We start from the raw sequence: 18,429 nt of genomic DNA, 5'->3' as shown, positions 1-18,429 counted from the left end.
GTGACCTTTCGTCTTCCAGGATCCAAACTTTATTTAAACAATATTTTAGTCAAGTTACTTGTTCATTGGTTATATATTCAAGTAACATGACAAAAATAATGTTCAAATGGAGTTATCATCCTGGAAGACGAAAGGTCACACCTTGTGACCTTTCGTCTTCCAGGATCAAAACTCTATTTAAACAATATTTTAGTCAAGTTACTTGTTCATTGGTTATATATTCAAGTAACCTGACTAAAATAATGTTCAAATGGAGTTATCATCCTGGAAGACGAAAGGTCACACCTTGTGACCTTTCGTCTTCTTGGATCAAAACTCTATTTAAACAATATTTTAGTCAAGTTACTTGTTCATTGGTTATATATTCAAGTAACCTGACTAAAATAATGTTCAAATGGAGTTATCATCCTGGAAGACGAAAGGTCACACCTTGTGACCTTTCGTCTTCCTAGATCAAAACTCTATTTAAACAATATTTTAGTCAAGTTACTTGTTCATTGGTTATATATTCAAGTAACCTGACTAAAATAATGTTCAAATGGAGTTATCATCCTGGAAGACGAAAGGTCACACCTTGTGACCTTTCGTCTTCCTAGATCAAAACTCTATTTAAACAATATTTTAGTCAAGTTACTTGTTCATTGGTTATATATTCAAGAAACCTGACTAAAATAATGTTCAAATGGAGTTATCATCCTGGAAGACGAAAGGTCGCACCTTGTGACCTTTCGTCTTCCAGGGTCAAAACTCTATTTAAACAATATTTTAGTCAAGTTACTTGTTCATTGGTTATATATTCAAGTAACCTGACTAAAATAATGTTCAAATCAAGTTATCATCCTGGAAGACGAAAGGTCACACCTTGTGACCTTTCGTCTTCCAGAATCAAAACTCTATTTAAACAATATTTTAGTCAAGTTACTTGTTCATTGGTTATATATTCAAGTAACCTGACTAAAATAATGTTCAAATGGAGTTATCATCCTGGAAGACGAAAGGTCACACCTTGTGACCTTTCGTCTTCCAGGATCAAAACTCTATTTAAACAATATTTTAGTCAAGTTACTTGTTCATTGGTAATATATTCAAGTAACCTGACTAAAATAATGTTCAAATGGAGTTATCATCCTGGAAGACGAAAGGTCACACCTTGTTACCTTTCGTCTTCAAGGATCAAAACTCTATTTAAACAATATTTTAGTCAAGTTACTTGTTCATTGGTTATATATTCAAGTAATCTGACTAAAATAATGTTCAAATCGAGTTATCATCCTGGAAGACGAAAGGTCACACCTTGTGACCTTTCGTCTTCCAGGATCCAAACTTTATTTAAACAATATTTTAGTCAAGTTACTTGTTCATTGGTTATATATTCAAGTAACATGACAAAAATAATGTTCAAATGGAGTTATCATCCTGGAAGACGAAAGGTCACACCTTGTGACCTTTCGTCTTCCAGGATCAAAACTCTATTTAAACAATATTTTAGTCAAGTTACTTGTTCATTGGTTATATATTCAAGTAACCTGACTAAAATAATGTTCAAATGGAGTTATCATCCTGGAAGACGAAAGGTCACACCTTGTGACCTTTCGTCTTCTTGGATCAAAACTCTATTTAAACAATATTTTAGTCAAGTTACTTGTTCATTGGTTATATATTCAAGTAACCTGACTAAAATAATGTTCAAATGGAGTTATCATCCTGGAAGACGAAAGGTCACACCTTGTGACCTTTCGTCTTCCTAGATCAAAACTCTATTTAAACAATATTTTAGTCAAGTTACTTGTTCATTGGTTATATATTCAAGTAACCTGACTAAAATAATGTTCAAATGGAGTTATCATCCTGGAAGACGAAAGGTCACACCTTGTGACCTTTCGTCTTCCAGGGTCAAAACTCTATTTATACAATATTTTAGTCAAGTTACTTGTTCATTGGTTATATATTCAAGTAACCTGACTAAAATAATGTTCAAATCGAGTTATCATCCTGGAAGACGAAAGGTCACACCTTGTGACCTTTCGTCTTCCAGGATCAAAACTCTATTTAAACAATATTTTAGTCAAGTTACTTGTTCATTGGTTATATATTCAAGTAACCTGACTAAGATAATGTTCAAATCGAGTTATCATCCTGGAAGACGAAAGGTCACACCTTGTGACCTTTCGTCTTCCTGGATCAAAACTCTATTTAAACAATATTTTAGTCAAGTTACTTGTTCATTGGTTATATATTCAAGTAACCTGACTAAAATAATGTTCAAATTGAATTATTATCCGGGAAGACGAATGGTCACACCTTGTGACCTTTCGTCTTCCAGGATCAAAACTCTATTTAAACGATATTTTAGTCAAGTTACTTGTTCATTGGTTATATATTCAAGTAACCTGACTAAAATAATGTTCAAATCGAGTTATCATCCTGGAAGACGAAAGGTCACACCTTGTGACCTTTCGTCTTCCAGGATCAAAACTCTATTTAAACAATATTTTAGTCAAGTTACTTGTTCATTGGTTATATATTCAAGTAACCTGACTAAAATAATGTTCAAATGGAGTTATCATCCTGGAAGACGAAAGGTCACACCTTGTGACCTTTCGTCTTCCAGGATCAAAACTCTATTTAAACAATATTTTAGTCAAGTTACTTGTTCATTGGTAATATATTCAAGTAACCTGACTAAAATAATGTTCAAATGGAGTTATCATCCTGGAAGACGAAAGGTCACACCTTGTTACCTTTCGTCTTCAAGGATCAAAACTCTATTTAAACAATATTTTAGTCAAGTTACTTGTTCATTGGTTATATATTCAAGTAATCTGACTAAAATAATGTTCAAATCGAGTTATCATCCTGGAAGACGAAAGGTCACACCTTGTGACCTTTCGTCTTCCAGGATCCAAACTTTATTTAAACAATATTTTAGTCAAGTTACTTGTTCATTGGTTATATATTCAAGTAACATGACAAAAATAATGTTCAAATGGAGTTATCATCCTGGAAGACGAAAGGTCACACCTTGTGACCTTTCGTCTTCCAGGATCAAAACTCTATTTAAACAATATTTTAGTCAAGTTACTTGTTCATTGGTTATATATTCAAGTAACCTGACTAAAATAATGTTCAAATGGAGTTATCATCCTGGAAGACGAAAGGTCACACCTTGTGACCTTTCGTCTTCTTGGATCAAAACTCTATTTAAACAATATTTTAGTCAAGTTACTTGTTCATTGGTTATATATTCAAGTAACCTGACTAAAATAATGTTCAAATGGAGTTATCATCCTGGAAGACGAAAGGTCACACCTTGTGACCTTTCGTCTTCCTAGATCAAAACTCTATTTAAACAATATTTTAGTCAAGTTACTTGTTCATTGGTTATATATTCAAGTAACCTGACTAAAATAATGTTCAAATGGAGTTATCATCCTGGAAGACGAAAGGTCACACCTTGTGACCTTTCGTCTTCCTGGATCAAAACTCTATTTAAACAATATTTTAGTCAAGTTACTTGTTCATTGGTTATATATTCAAGTAACCTGACTAAAATAATGTTCAAATGGAATTATTATCCTGGAAGACGAATGGTCACACCTTGTGACCTTTCGTCTTCCTGGATCAAAACTCTATTTAAACAATATTTTAGTCAAGTTACTTGTTCATTGGTTATATATTCAAGTAACCTGACTAAAATAATGTTCAAATGGAATTATTATCCTGGAAGACGAATGGTCACACCTTGTGACCTTTCGTCTTCCAGGATCAAAACTCTATTTAAACGATATTTTAGTCAAGTTACTTGTTCATTGGTTATATATTCAAGTAACCTGACTAAAATAATGTTCAAATGGAGTTATCATCCTGGAAGACGAAAGGTCACACCTTGTGACCTTTCGTCTTCCAGGATCAAAACTCTATTTAAACAATATTTTAGTCAAGTTACTTGTTCATTGGTTATATATTCAAGTAACCTGACTAAAATAATGTTCAAATGGAGTTATCATCCTGGAAGACGAAAGGTCACACCTTGTTACCTTTCGTCTTCAAGGATCAAAACTCTATTTAAACAATATTTTAGTCAAGTTACTTGTTCATTGGTTATATATTCAAGTAATCTGACTAAAATAATGTTCAAATCGAGTTATCATCCTGGAAGACGAAAGGTCACACCTTGTGACCTTTCGTCTTCCAGGATCCAAACTTTATTTAAACAATATTTTAGTCAAGTTACTTGTTCATTGGTTATATATTCAAGTAACTTGACAAAAATAATGTTCAAATGGAGTTATCATCCTGGAAGACGAAAGGTCACACCTTGTGACCTTTCGTCTTCCAGGATCAAAACTCTATTTAAACAATATTTTAGTCAAGTTACTTGTTCATTGGTTATATATTCAAGTAACCTGACTAAAATAATGTTCAAATGGAGTTATCATCCTGGAAGACGAAAGGTCACACCTTGTGACCTTTCGTCTTCCTAGATCAAAACTCTATTTAAACAATATTTTAGTCAAGTTACTTGTTCATTGGTTATATATTCAAGTAACCTGACTAAAATAATGTTCAAATGGAATTATTATCCTGGAAGACGAATGGTCACACCTTGTGACCTTTCGTCTTCCTGGATCAAAACTCTATTTAAACAATATTTTAGTCAAGTTACTTGTTCATTGGTTATATATTCAAGTAACCTGACTAAAATAATGTTCAAATGGAATTATTATCCTGGAAGACGAATGGTCACACCTTGTGACCTTTCGTCTTCCAGGATCAAAACTCTATTTAAACGATATTTTAGTCAAGTTACTTGTTCATTGGTTATATATTCAAGTAACCTGACTAAAATAATGTTCAAATGGAGTTATCATCCTGGAAGACGAAAGGTCACACCTTGTGACCTTTCGTCTTCCAGGATCAAAACTCTATTTAAACAATATTTTAGTCAAGTTACTTGTTCATTGGTTATATATTCAAGTAACCTGACTAAAATAATGTTCAAATGGAGTTATCATCCTGGAAGACGAAAGGTCACACCTTGTTACCTTTCGTCTTCAAGGATCAAAACTCTATTTAAACAATATTTTAGTCAAGTTACTTGTTCATTGGTTATATATTCAAGTAATCTGACTAAAATAATGTTCAAATCGAGTTATCATCCTGGAAGACGAAAGGTCACACCTTGTGACCTTTCGTCTTCCAGGATCCAAACTTTATTTAAACAATATTTTAGTCAAGTTACTTGTTCATTGGTTATATATTCAAGTAACTTGACAAAAATAATGTTCAAATGGAGTTATCATCCTGGAAGACGAAAGGTCACACCTTGTGACCTTTCGTCTTCCAGGATCAAAACTCTATTTAAACAATATTTTAGTCAAGTTACTTGTTCATTGGTTATATATTCAAGTAACCTGACTAAAATAATGTTCAAATGGAGTTATCATCCTGGAAGACGAAAGGTCACACCTTGTGACCTTTCGTCTTCCTAGATCAAAACTCTATTTAAACAATATTTTAGTCAAGTTACTTGTTCATTGGTTATATATTCAAGAAACCTGACTAAAATAATGTTCAAATGGAGTTATCATCCTGGAAGACGAAAGGTCGCACCTTGTGACCTTTCGTCTTCCAGGGTCAAAACTCTATTTAAACAATATTTTAGTCAAGTTACTTGTTCATTGGTTATATATTCAAGTAACCTGACTAAAATAATGTTCAAATCGAGTTATCATCCTGGAAGACGAAAGGTCACACCTTGTGACCTTTCGTCTTCCAGGATCAAAACTCTATTTAAACAATATTTTAGTCAAGTTACTTGTTCATTGGTTATATATTCAAGTAACCTGACTAAAATAATGTTCAAATGGAGTTATCATCCTGGAAGACGAAAGGTCACACCTTGTGACCTTTCGTCTTCCAGGATCAAAACTCTATTTAAACAATATTTTAGTCAAGTTACTTGTTCATTGGTAATATATTCAAGTAACCTGACTAAAATAATGTTCAAATGGAGTTATCATCCTGGAAGACGAAAGGTCACACCTTGTTACCTTTCGTCTTCAAGGATCAAAACTCTATTTAAACAATATTTTAGTCAAGTTACTTGTTCATTGGTTATATATTCAAGTAATCTGACTAAAATAATGTTCAAATCGAGTTATCATCCTGGAAGACGAAAGGTCACACCTTGTGACCTTTCGTCTTCCAGGATCCAAACTTTATTTAAACAATATTTTAGTCAAGTTACTTGTTCATTGGTTATATATTCAAGTAACATGACAAAAATAATGTTCAAATGGAGTTATCATCCTGGAAGACGAAAGGTCACACCTTGTGACCTTTCGTCTTCCAGGATCAAAACTCTATTTAAACAATATTTTAGTCAAGTTACTTGTTCATTGGTTATATATTCAAGTAACCTGACTAAAATAATGTTCAAATGGAGTTATCATCCTGGAAGACGAAAGGTCACACCTTGTGACCTTTCGTCTTCTTGGATCAAAACTCTATTTAAACAATATTTTAGTCAAGTTACTTGTTCATTGGTTATATATTCAAGTAACCTGACTAAAATAATGTTCAAATGGAGTTATCATCCTGGAAGACGAAAGGTCACACCTTGTGACCTTTCGTCTTCCTAGATCAAAACTCTATTTAAACAATATTTTAGTCAAGTTACTTGTTCATTGGTTATATATTCAAGTAACCTGACTAAAATAATGTTCAAATGGAGTTATCATCCTGGAAGACGAAAGGTCACACCTTGTGACCTTTCGTCTTCCTAGATCAAAACTCTATTTAAACAATATTTTAGTCAAGTTACTTGTTCATTGGTTATATATTCAAGAAACCTGACTAAAATAATGTTCAAATGGAGTTATCATCCTGGAAGACGAAAGGTCGCACCTTGTGACCTTTCGTCTTCCAGGGTCAAAACTCTATTTAAACAATATTTTAGTCAAGTTACTTGTTCATTGGTTATATATTCAAGTAACCTGACTAAAATAATGTTCAAATCAAGTTATCATCCTGGAAGACGAAAGGTCACACCTTGTGACCTTTCGTCTTCCAGAATCAAAACTCTATTTAAACAATATTTTAGTCAAGTTACTTGTTCATTGGTTATATATTCAAGTAACCTGACTAAAATAATGTTCAAATGGAGTTATCATCCTGGAAGACGAAAGGTCACACCTTGTGACCTTTCGTCTTCCAGGATCAAAACTCTATTTAAACAATATTTTAGTCAAGTTACTTGTTCATTGGTAATATATTCAAGTAACCTGACTAAAATAATGTTCAAATGGAGTTATCATCCTGGAAGACGAAAGGTCACACCTTGTTACCTTTCGTCTTCAAGGATCAAAACTCTATTTAAACAATATTTTAGTCAAGTTACTTGTTCATTGGTTATATATTCAAGTAATCTGACTAAAATAATGTTCAAATCGAGTTATCATCCTGGAAGACGAAAGGTCACACCTTGTGACCTTTCGTCTTCCAGGATCCAAACTTTATTTAAACAATATTTTAGTCAAGTTACTTGTTCATTGGTTATATATTCAAGTAACATGACAAAAATAATGTTCAAATGGAGTTATCATCCTGGAAGACGAAAGGTCACACCTTGTGACCTTTCGTCTTCCAGGATCAAAACTCTATTTAAACAATATTTTAGTCAAGTTACTTGTTCATTGGTTATATATTCAAGTAACCTGACTAAAATAATGTTCAAATGGAGTTATCATCCTGGAAGACGAAAGGTCACACCTTGTGACCTTTCGTCTTCTTGGATCAAAACTCTATTTAAACAATATTTTAGTCAAGTTACTTGTTCATTGGTTATATATTCAAGTAACCTGACTAAAATAATGTTCAAATGGAGTTATCATCCTGGAAGACGAAAGGTCACACCTTGTGACCTTTCGTCTTCCTAGATCAAAACTCTATTTAAACAATATTTTAGTCAAGTTACTTGTTCATTGGTTATATATTCAAGTAACCTGACTAAAATAATGTTCAAATGGAGTTATCATCCTGGAAGACGAAAGGTCACACCTTGTGACCTTTCGTCTTCCAGGGTCAAAACTCTATTTATACAATATTTTAGTCATGTTACTTGTTCATTGGTTATATATTCAAGTAACCTGACTAAAATAATGTTCAAATCGAGTTATCATCCTGGAAGACGAAAGGTCACACCTTGTGACCTTTCGTCTTCCAGGATCAAAACTCTATTTAAACAATATTTTAGTCAAGTTACTTGTTCATTGGTTATATATTCAAGTAACCTGACTAAGATAATGTTCAAATCGAGTTATCATCCTGGAAGACGAAAGGTCACACCTTGTGACCTTTCGTCTTCCTGGATCAAAACTCTATTTAAACAATATTTTAGTCAAGTTACTTGTTCATTGGTTATATATTCAAGTAACCTGACTAAAATAATGTTCAAATTGAATTATTATCCGGGAAGACGAATGGTCACACCTTGTGACCTTTCGTCTTCCAGGATCAAAACTCTATTTAAACGATATTTTAGTCAAGTTACTTGTTCATTGGTTATATATTCAAGTAACCTGACTAAAATAATGTTCAAATCAAGTTATCATCGTGGAAGACGAAAGGTCACACCTTGTGACCTTTCGTCTTCCAGGATCAAAACTCTATTTAAACAATATTTTAGTCAAGTTACTTGTTCATTGGTTATATATTCAAGTAACCTGACTAAAATAATGTTCAAATGGAGTTATCATCCTGGAAGACGAAAGGTCACACCTTGTGACCTTTCGTCTTCCTGGATCAAAACTCTATTTAAACAATATTTTAGTCAAGTTACTTGTTCATTGGTTATATATTCAAGAAACCTGACTAAAATAATGTTCAAATGGAGTTATCATCCTGGAAGACGAAAGGTCGCACCTTGTGACCTTTCGTCTTCCAGGGTCAAAACTCTATTTAAACGATATTTTAGTCAAGTTACTTGTTCATTGGTTATATATTCAAGTAACCTGACTAAAATAATGTTCAAATCGAGTTATCATCCTGGAAGACGAAAGGTCACACCTTGTGACCTTTCGTCTTCCAGGATCAAAACTCTATTTAAACAATATTTTAGTCAAGTTACTTGTTCATTGGTTATATATTCAAGTAACCTGACTAAAATAATGTTCAAATGGAGTTATCATCCTGGAAGACGAAAGGTCACACCTTGTGACCTTTCGTCTTCCAGGATCAAAACTCTATTTAAACAATATTTTAGTCAAGTTACTTGTTCATTGGTAATATATTCAAGTAACCTGACTAAAATAATGTTCAAATGGAGTTATCATCCTGGAAGACGAAAGGTCACACCTTGTTACCTTTCGTCTTCAAGGATCAAAACTCTATTTAAACAATATTTTAGTCAAGTTACTTGTTCATTGGTTATATATTCAAGTAATCTGACTAAAATAATGTTCAAATCGAGTTATCATCCTGGAAGACGAAAGGTCACACCTTGTGACCTTTCGTCTTCCAGGATCCAAACTTTATTTAAACAATATTTTAGTCAAGTTACTTGTTCATTGGTTATATATTCAAGTAACATGACAAAAATAATGTTCAAATGGAGTTATCATCCTGGAAGACGAAAGGTCACACCTTGTGACCTTTCGTCTTCCAGGATCAAAACTCTATTTAAACAATATTTTAGTCAAGTTACTTGTTCATTGGTTATATATTCAAGTAACCTGACTAAAATAATGTTCAAATGGAGTTATCATCCTGGAAGACGAAAGGTCACACCTTGTGACCTTTCGTCTTCTTGGATCAAAACTCTATTTAAACAATATTTTAGTCAAGTTACTTGTTCATTGGTTATATATTCAAGTAACCTGACTAAAATAATGTTCAAATGGAGTTATCATCCTGGAAGACGAAAGGTCACACCTTGTGACCTTTCGTCTTCCTAGATCAAAACTCTATTTAAACAATATTTTAGTCAAGTTACTTGTTCATTGGTTATATATTCAAGAAACCTGACTAAAATAATGTTCAAATGGAGTTATCATCCTGGAAGACGAAAGGTCGCACCTTGTGACCTTTCGTCTTCCAGGGTCAAAACTCTATTTAAACAATATTTTAGTCAAGTTACTTGTTCATTGGTTATATATTCAAGTAACCTGACTAAAATAATGTTCAAATCAAGTTATCATCCTGGAAGACGAAAGGTCACACCTTGTGACCTTTCGTCTTCCAGAATCAAAACTCTATTTAAACAATATTTTAGTAAAGTTACTTGTTCATTGGTTATATATTCAAGTAACCTGACTAAAATAATGTTCAAATGGAGTTATCATCCTGGAAGACGAAAGGTCACACCTTGTGACCTTTCGTCTTCCAGGATCAAAACTCTATTTAAACAATATTTTAGTCAAGTTACTTGTTCATTGGTAATATATTCAAGTAACCTATAATGTTCAAATGGAGTTATCATCCTGGAAGACGAAAGGTCACACCTTGTTACCTTTCGTCTTCAAGGATCAAAACTCTATTTAAACAATATTTTAGTCAAGTTACTTGTTCATTGGTTATATATTCAAGTAATCTGACTAAAATAATGTTCAAATCGAGTTATCATCCTGGAAGACGAAAGGTCACACCTTGTGACCTTTCGTCTTCCAGGATCCAAACTTTATTTAAACAATATTTTAGTCAAGTTACTTGTTCATTGGTTATATATTCAAGTAACATGACAAAAATAATGTTCAAATGGAGTTATCATCCTGGAAGACGAAAGGTCACACCTTGTGACCTTTCGTCTTCCAGGATCAAAACTCTATTTAAACAATATTTTAGTCAAGTTACTTGTTCATTGGTTATATATTCAAGTAACCTGACTAAAATAATGTTCAAATGGAGTTATCATCCTGGAAGACGAAAGGTCACACCTTGTGACCTTTCGTCTTCTTGGATCAAAACTCTATTTAAACAATATTTTAGTCAAGTTACTTGTTCATTGGTTATATATTCAAGTAACCTGACTAAAATAATGTTCAAATGGAGTTATCATCCTGGAAGACGAAAGGTCACACCTTGTGACCTTTCGTCTTCCTAGATCAAAACTCTATTTAAACAATATTTTAGTCAAGTTACTTGTTCATTGGTTATATATTCAAGTAACCTGACTAAAATAATGTTCAAATGGAGTTATCATCCTGGAAGACGAAAGGTCACACCTTGTGACCTTTCGTCTTCCAGGGTCAAAACTCTATTTATACAATATTTTAGTCAAGTTACTTGTTCATTGGTTATATATTCAAGTAACCTGACTAAAATAATGTTCAAATCGAGTTATCATCCTGGAAGACGAAAGGTCACACCTTGTGACCTTTCGTCTTCCAGGATCAAAACTCTATTTAAACAATATTTTAGTCAAGTTACTTGTTCATTGGTTATATATTCAAGTAACCTGACTAAGATAATGTTCAAATCGAGTTATCATCATGGAAGACGAAAGGTCACACCTTGTGACCTTTCGTCTTCCTGGATCAAAACTCTATTTAAACAATATTTTAGTCAAGTTACTTGTTCATTGGTTATATATTCAAGTAACCTGACTAAAATAATGTTCAAATTGAATTATTATCCGGGAAGACGAATGGTCACACCTTGTGACCTTTCGTCTTCCAGGATCAAAACTCTATTTAAACGATATTTTAGTCAAGTTACTTGTTCATTGGTTATATATTCAAGTAACCTGACTAAAATAATGTTCAAATCAAGTTATCATCGTGGAAGACGAAAGGTCACACCTTGTGACCTTTCGTCTTCCAGGATCAAAACTCTATTTAAACATTATTTTAGTCAAGTTACTTGTTCATTGGTTATATATTCAAGTAACCTGACTAAAATAATGTTCAAATGGAGTTATCATCCTGGAAGACGAAAGGTCACACCTTGTGACCTTTCGTCTTCCTGGATCAAAACTCTATTTAAACAATATTTTAGTCAAGTTACTTGTTCATTGGTTATATATTCAAGTAACCTGACTAAAATAATGTTCAAATGGAATTATTATCCTGGAAGACGAATGGTCACACCTTGTGACCTTTCGTCTTCCAGGATCAAAACTCTATTTAAACGATATTTTAGTCAAGTTACTTGTTCATTGGTTATATATTCAAGTAACCTGACTAAAATAATGTTCAAATGGAGTTATCATCCTGGAAGACGAAAGGTCACACCTTGTGACCTTTCGTCTTCCAGGATCAAAACTCTATTTAAACAATATTTTAGTCAAGTTACTTGTTCATTGGTTATATATTCAAGTAACCTGACTAAAATAATGTTCAAATGGAGTTATCATCCTGGAAGACGAAAGGTCACACCTTGTTACCTTTCGTCTTCAAGGATCAAAACTCTATTTAAACAATATTTTAGTCAAGTTACTTGTTCATTGGTTATATATTCAAGTAATCTGACTAAAATAATGTTCAAATCGAGTTATCATCCAGGAAGACGAAAGGTCACACCTTGTGACCTTTCGTCTTCCAGGATCCAAACTTTATTTAAACAATGTTTTAGTCAAGTTACTTGTTCATTGGTTATATATTCAAGTAACTTGACAAAAATAATGTTCAAATGGAGTTATCATCCTGGAAGACGAAAGGTCACACCTTGTGACCTTTCGTCTTCCAGGATCAAAACTCTATTTAAACAATATTTTAGTCAAGTTACTTGTTCATTGGTTATATATTCAAGTAACCTGACTAAAATAATGTTCAAATGGAGTTATCATCCTGGAAGACGAAAGGTCACAACTTGTGACCTTTCGTCTTCCAGGGTCAAAACTCTATTTAAACAATATTTTAGTCAGGTTACTTGTTCATTGGTTATATATTCAAGTAACCTGACTAAAATAATGTTCAAATCGAGTTATCATCCTGGAAGAGGAAAGGTCACACCTTGTGACCTTTCGTCTTCCAGGATCAAAAATCTATTTAAACAATATTTTAGTCAAGTTACTTGTTCATTGGTTATATATTCAAGTAACCTGACTAAAATAATGTTCAAATCGAGTTATCATCCTGGAAGACGAAAGGTCACACCTTGTGACCTTTCGTCTTCCTGGATCAAAACTCTATTTAAACAATATTTTAGTCAAGTTACTTGTTCATTGGTTATATATTCAAGTAACCTGACTAAAATAATGTTCAAATGGAATTATTATCCGGGAAGACGAATGGTCACACCTTGTGACCTTTCGTCTTCCAGGATCAAAACTCTATTTAAACGATATTTTAGTCAAGTTACTTGTTCATTGGTTATATATTCAAGTAACCTGACTAAAATAATGTTCAAATCAAGTTATCATCCTGGAAGACGAAAGGTCACACCTCGTGACCTTTCGTCTTCCAGGATCAAAACTCTATTTAAACATTATTTTAGTCAAGTTACTTGGTCATTGGTTATATATTCAAGTAACCTGACTAAAATAATGTTCAAATGGAGTTATCATCCTGGAAGACGAAAGGTCACACCTTGTGACCTTTCGTCTTCCAGGATCAAAACTCTATTTAAACAATATTTTAGTCAAGTTACTTGTTCATTGGTTATATATTCAAGTAACCTGACTAAAATAATGTTCAAATGGAGTTATCATCCTGGAAGACGAAAGGTCACACCTTGTTACCTTTCGTCTTCAAGGATCAAAACTCTATTTAAACAATATTTTAGTCAAGTTACTTGTTCATTGGTTATATATTCAAGTAATCTGACTAAAATAATGTTCAAATCGAGTTATCATCCAGGAAGACGAAAGGACACACCTTGTGACCTTTCGTCTTCCAGGATCCAAACTTTATTTAAACAATATTTTAGTCAAGTTACTTGTTCATTGGTTATATATTCAAGTAACTTGACAAAAATAATGTTCAAATGGAGTTATCATCCTGGAAGACGAAAGGTCACACCTTGTGACCTTTCGTCTTCCAGGATCAAAACTCTATTTAAACAATATTTTAGTCAAGTTACTTGTTCATTGGTTATATATTCAAGTAACCTGACTAAAATAATGTTCAAATGGAGTTATCATCCTGGAAGACGAAAGGTCACACCTTGTGACCTTTCGTCTTCCTGGATCAAAACTCTATTTAAACAATATTTTAGTCAAGTTACTTGTTCATTGGTTATATATTCAAGTAACCTGACTAAAATAATGTTCAAATGGAGTTATCATCCTGGAAGACGAAAGGTCACAACTTGTGACCTTTCGTCTTCCAGGGTCAAAACTCTATTTAAACAATATTTTAGTCAAGTTACTTGTTCATTGGTTATATATTCAAGTAACCTGACTAAAATAATGTTCAAATCGAGTTATCATCCTGGAAGACGAAAGGTCACACCTTGTGACCTTTCGTCTTCCAGATCAAAAATCTATTTAAACAATATTTTAGTCAAGTTACTTGTTCATTGGTTATATATTCAAGTAACCTGACTAAAATAATGTTCAAATCGAGTTATCATCCTGGAAGACGAAAGGTCACACCTTGTGACCTTTCGTCTTCCTGGATCAAAACTCTATTTAAACAATATTTTAGTCAAGTTACTTGTTCATTGGTTATATATTCAAGTAACCTGACTAAAATAATGTTCAAATGGAATTATTATCCGGGAAGACGAATGGTCACACCTTGTGACCTTTCGTCTTCCAGGATCAAAACTCTATTTAAACGATATTTTAGTCAAGTTACTTGTTCATTGGTTATATATTCAAGTAACCTGACTAAAATAATGTTCAAATCAAGTTATCATCCTGGAAGACGAAAGGTCACACCTTGTGACCTTTCGTCTTCCAGGATCAAAACTCTATTTAAACATTATTTTAGTCAAGTTACTTGTTCATTGGTTATATATTCAAGTAACCTGACTAAAATAACGTTCAAATGGAGTTATCATCCTGGAAGACGAAAGGTCACACCTTGTGACCTTTCGTCTTCCTGGATCAAAACTCTATTTAAACAATATTTTAGTCAAGTTACTTGTTCATTGGTTATATATTCAAGTAACCTGACTAAAATAATGTTCAAATGGAATTATTATCCTGGAAGACGAATGGTCACACCTTGTGACCTTTCGTCTTCCAGGATCAAAACTCTATTTAAACGATATTTTAGTCAAGTTACTTGTTCATTGGTTATATATTCAAGTAACCTGACTAAAATAATGTTCAAATGGAGTTATCATCCTGGAAGACGAAAGGTCACACCTTGTGACCTTTCGTCTTCCAGGATCAAAACTCTATTTAAACAATATTTTAGTCAAGTTACTTGTTCATTGGTTATATATTCAAGTAACCTGACTAAAATAATGTTCAAATGGAGTTATCATCCTGGAAGACGAAAGGTCACACCTTGTTACCTTTCGTCTTCAAGGATCAAAACTCTATTTAAACAATATTTTAGTCAAGTTACTTGTTCATTGGTTATATATTCAAGTAATCTGACTAAAATAATGTTCAAATCGAGTTATCATCCTGGAAGACGAAAGGTCACACCTTGTGACCTTTCGTCTTCCAGGATCCAAACTCTATTTAAACAATATTTTAGTCAAGTTACTTGTTCATTGGTTATATATTCAAGTAACTTGACAAAAATAAGGTTCAAATGGAGTTATCATCCTGGAAGACGAAAGGTCACACCTTGTGACCTTTCGTCTTCCAGGATCAAAACTCTATTTAAACAATATTTTAGTCAAGTTACTTGTTCATTGGTTATATATTCAAGTAACCTGACTAAAATAATGTTCAAATGGAGTTATCATCCTGGAAGACGAAAGGTCACACCTTGTGACCTTTCGTCTTCCTAGATCAAAACTCTATTTAAACAATATTTTAGTCAAGTTACTTGTTCATTGGTTATATATTCAAGTAACCTGACTAAAATAATGTTCAAATGGAGTTATCATCCTGGAAGACAAAAGGTCACACCTTGTGACCTTTCGTCTTCCAGGATCAAAACTCTATTTAAACAATATTTTTGTCAAGTTACTTGTCCATTGGTTATATATTCAAGTAGCCTGACTAAAATAATGTTCAAATGGAGTTATCATCCTGGAAGACGAAAGGTCACACCTTGTGACCTTTCGTCTTCCTGGATCAAAACTCTATTTAAACAATATTTTAGTCAAGTTACTTGTTCATTGGTTATATATTCAAGTAACCTGACTAAAATAATGTTCAAATGGAGTTATCATCCTGGAAGACGAAAGGTCACACCTTGTGACCTTTCGTCTTCCTGGATCAAAACTCTATTTAAACAATATTTTAGTCAAGTTACTTGTTCATTGGTTATATATTCAAGTAACCTGACTAAAATAATGTTCAAATGGAATTATTATCCTGGAAGACGAATGGTCACACCTTGTGACCTTTCGTCTTCCAGGATCAAAACTCTATTTAAACGATATTTTAGTCAAGTTACTTGTTCATTGGTTATATATTCAAGTAACCTGACTAAAATAATGTTCAAATGGAGTTATCATCCTGCAAGACGAAAGGTCACACCTTGTGACCTTTCGTCTTCCAGGATCAAAACTCTATTTAAACAATATTTTAGTCAAGTTACTTGTTCATTGGTTATATATTCAAGTAACCTGACTAAAATAATGTTCAAATGGAGTTATCATCCTGGAAGACGAAAGGTCACACCTTGTGACCTTTCGTCTTCCAGGGTCAAAACTCTATTTAAACAATATTTTAGTCAAGTTACTTGTTCATTGGTTATATATTCAAGTAACCTGACTAAAATAATGTTCAAATGGAGTTATCATCCTGGAAGACGAAAGGTCACACCTTGTGACCTTTCGTCTTCCAGGATCCAAACTCTATTTAAACAATATTTTAGTCAAGTTACTTGTTCATTGGTTATATATTCAAGTAACTTGACAAAAATAAGGTTCAAATGGAGTTATCATCCTGGAAGACGAAAGGTCACACCTTGTGACCTTTCGTCTTCCAGGATCAAAACTCTATTTAAACAATATTTTAGTCAAGTTACTTGTTCATTGGTTATATATTCAAGTAACCTGACTAAAATAATGTTCAAATGGAGTTATCATCCTGGAAGACGAAAGGTCACACCTTGTGACCTTTCGTCTTCCTAGATCAAAACTCTATTTAAACAATATTTTAGTCAAGTTACTTGTTCATTGGTTATATATTCAAGTAACCTGACTAAAATAATGTTCAAATGGAGTTATCATCCTGGAAGACAAAAGGTCACACCTTGTGACCTTTCGTCTTCCAGGATCAAAACTCTATTTAAACAATATTTTTGTCAAGTTACTTGTCCATTGGTTATATATTCAAGTAGCCTGACTAAAATAATGTTCAAATGGAGTTATCATCCTGGAAGACGAAAGGTCACACCTTGTGACCTTTCGTCTTCCTGGATCAAAACTCTATTTAAACAATATTTTAGTCAAGTTACTTGTTCATTGGTTATATATTCAAGTAACCTGACTAAAATAATGTTCAAATGGAGTTATCATCCTGGAAGACGAAAGGTCACACCTTGTGACCTTTCGTCTTCCTGGATCAAAACTCTATTTAAACAATATTTTAGTCAAGTTACTTGTTCATTGGTTATATATTCAAGTAACCTGACTAAAATAATGTTCAAATGGAATTATTATCCTGGAAGACGAATGGTCACACCTTGTGACCTTTCGTCTTCCAGGATCAAAACTCTATTTAAACGATATTTTAGTCAAGTTACTTGTTCATTGGTTATATATTCAAGTAACCTGACTAAAATAATGTTCAAATGGAGTTATCATCCTGCAAGACGAAAGGTCACACCTTGTGACCTTTCGTCTTCCAGGATCAAAACTCTATTTAAACAATATTTTAGTCAAGTTACTTGTTCATTGGTTATATATTCAAGTAACCTGACTAAAATAATGTTCAAATGGAGTTATCATCCTGGAAGACGAAAGGTCACACCTTGTGACCTTTCGTCTTCCAGGGTCAAAACTCTATTTAAACAATATTTTAGTCAAGTTACTTGTTCATTGGTTATATATTCAAGTAACCTGACTAAAATAATGTTCAAATGGAGTTATCATCCTGGAAGACGAAAGGTCACACCTTGTGACCTTTCGTCTTCCTAGATCAAAACTCTATTTAAACAATATTTTAGTCAAGTTACTTGTTCATTGGTTATATATTCAAGTAACCTGACTAAAATAATGTTCAAATGGAGTTATCATCCTGGAAGACAAAAGGTCACACCTTGTGACCTTTCGTCTTCCTGGATCAAAACTCTATTTAAACAATATTTTTGTCAAGTTACTTGTCCATTGGTTATATATTCAAGTAGCCTGACTAAAATAATGTTCAAATGGAGTTATCATCCTGGAAGACGAATGGTCACACCTTGTGAC

Source organism: Medicago sativa, chromosome 3 (genome assembly GCF_051527215.1).
Source record: "Medicago sativa cultivar Bolivia chromosome 3, Bolivia_mono, whole genome shotgun sequence".
Taxonomy (NCBI): Eukaryota; Viridiplantae; Streptophyta; class Magnoliopsida; order Fabales; family Fabaceae; genus Medicago; species Medicago sativa.
This window is presented reverse-complemented; position numbering follows the sequence as displayed.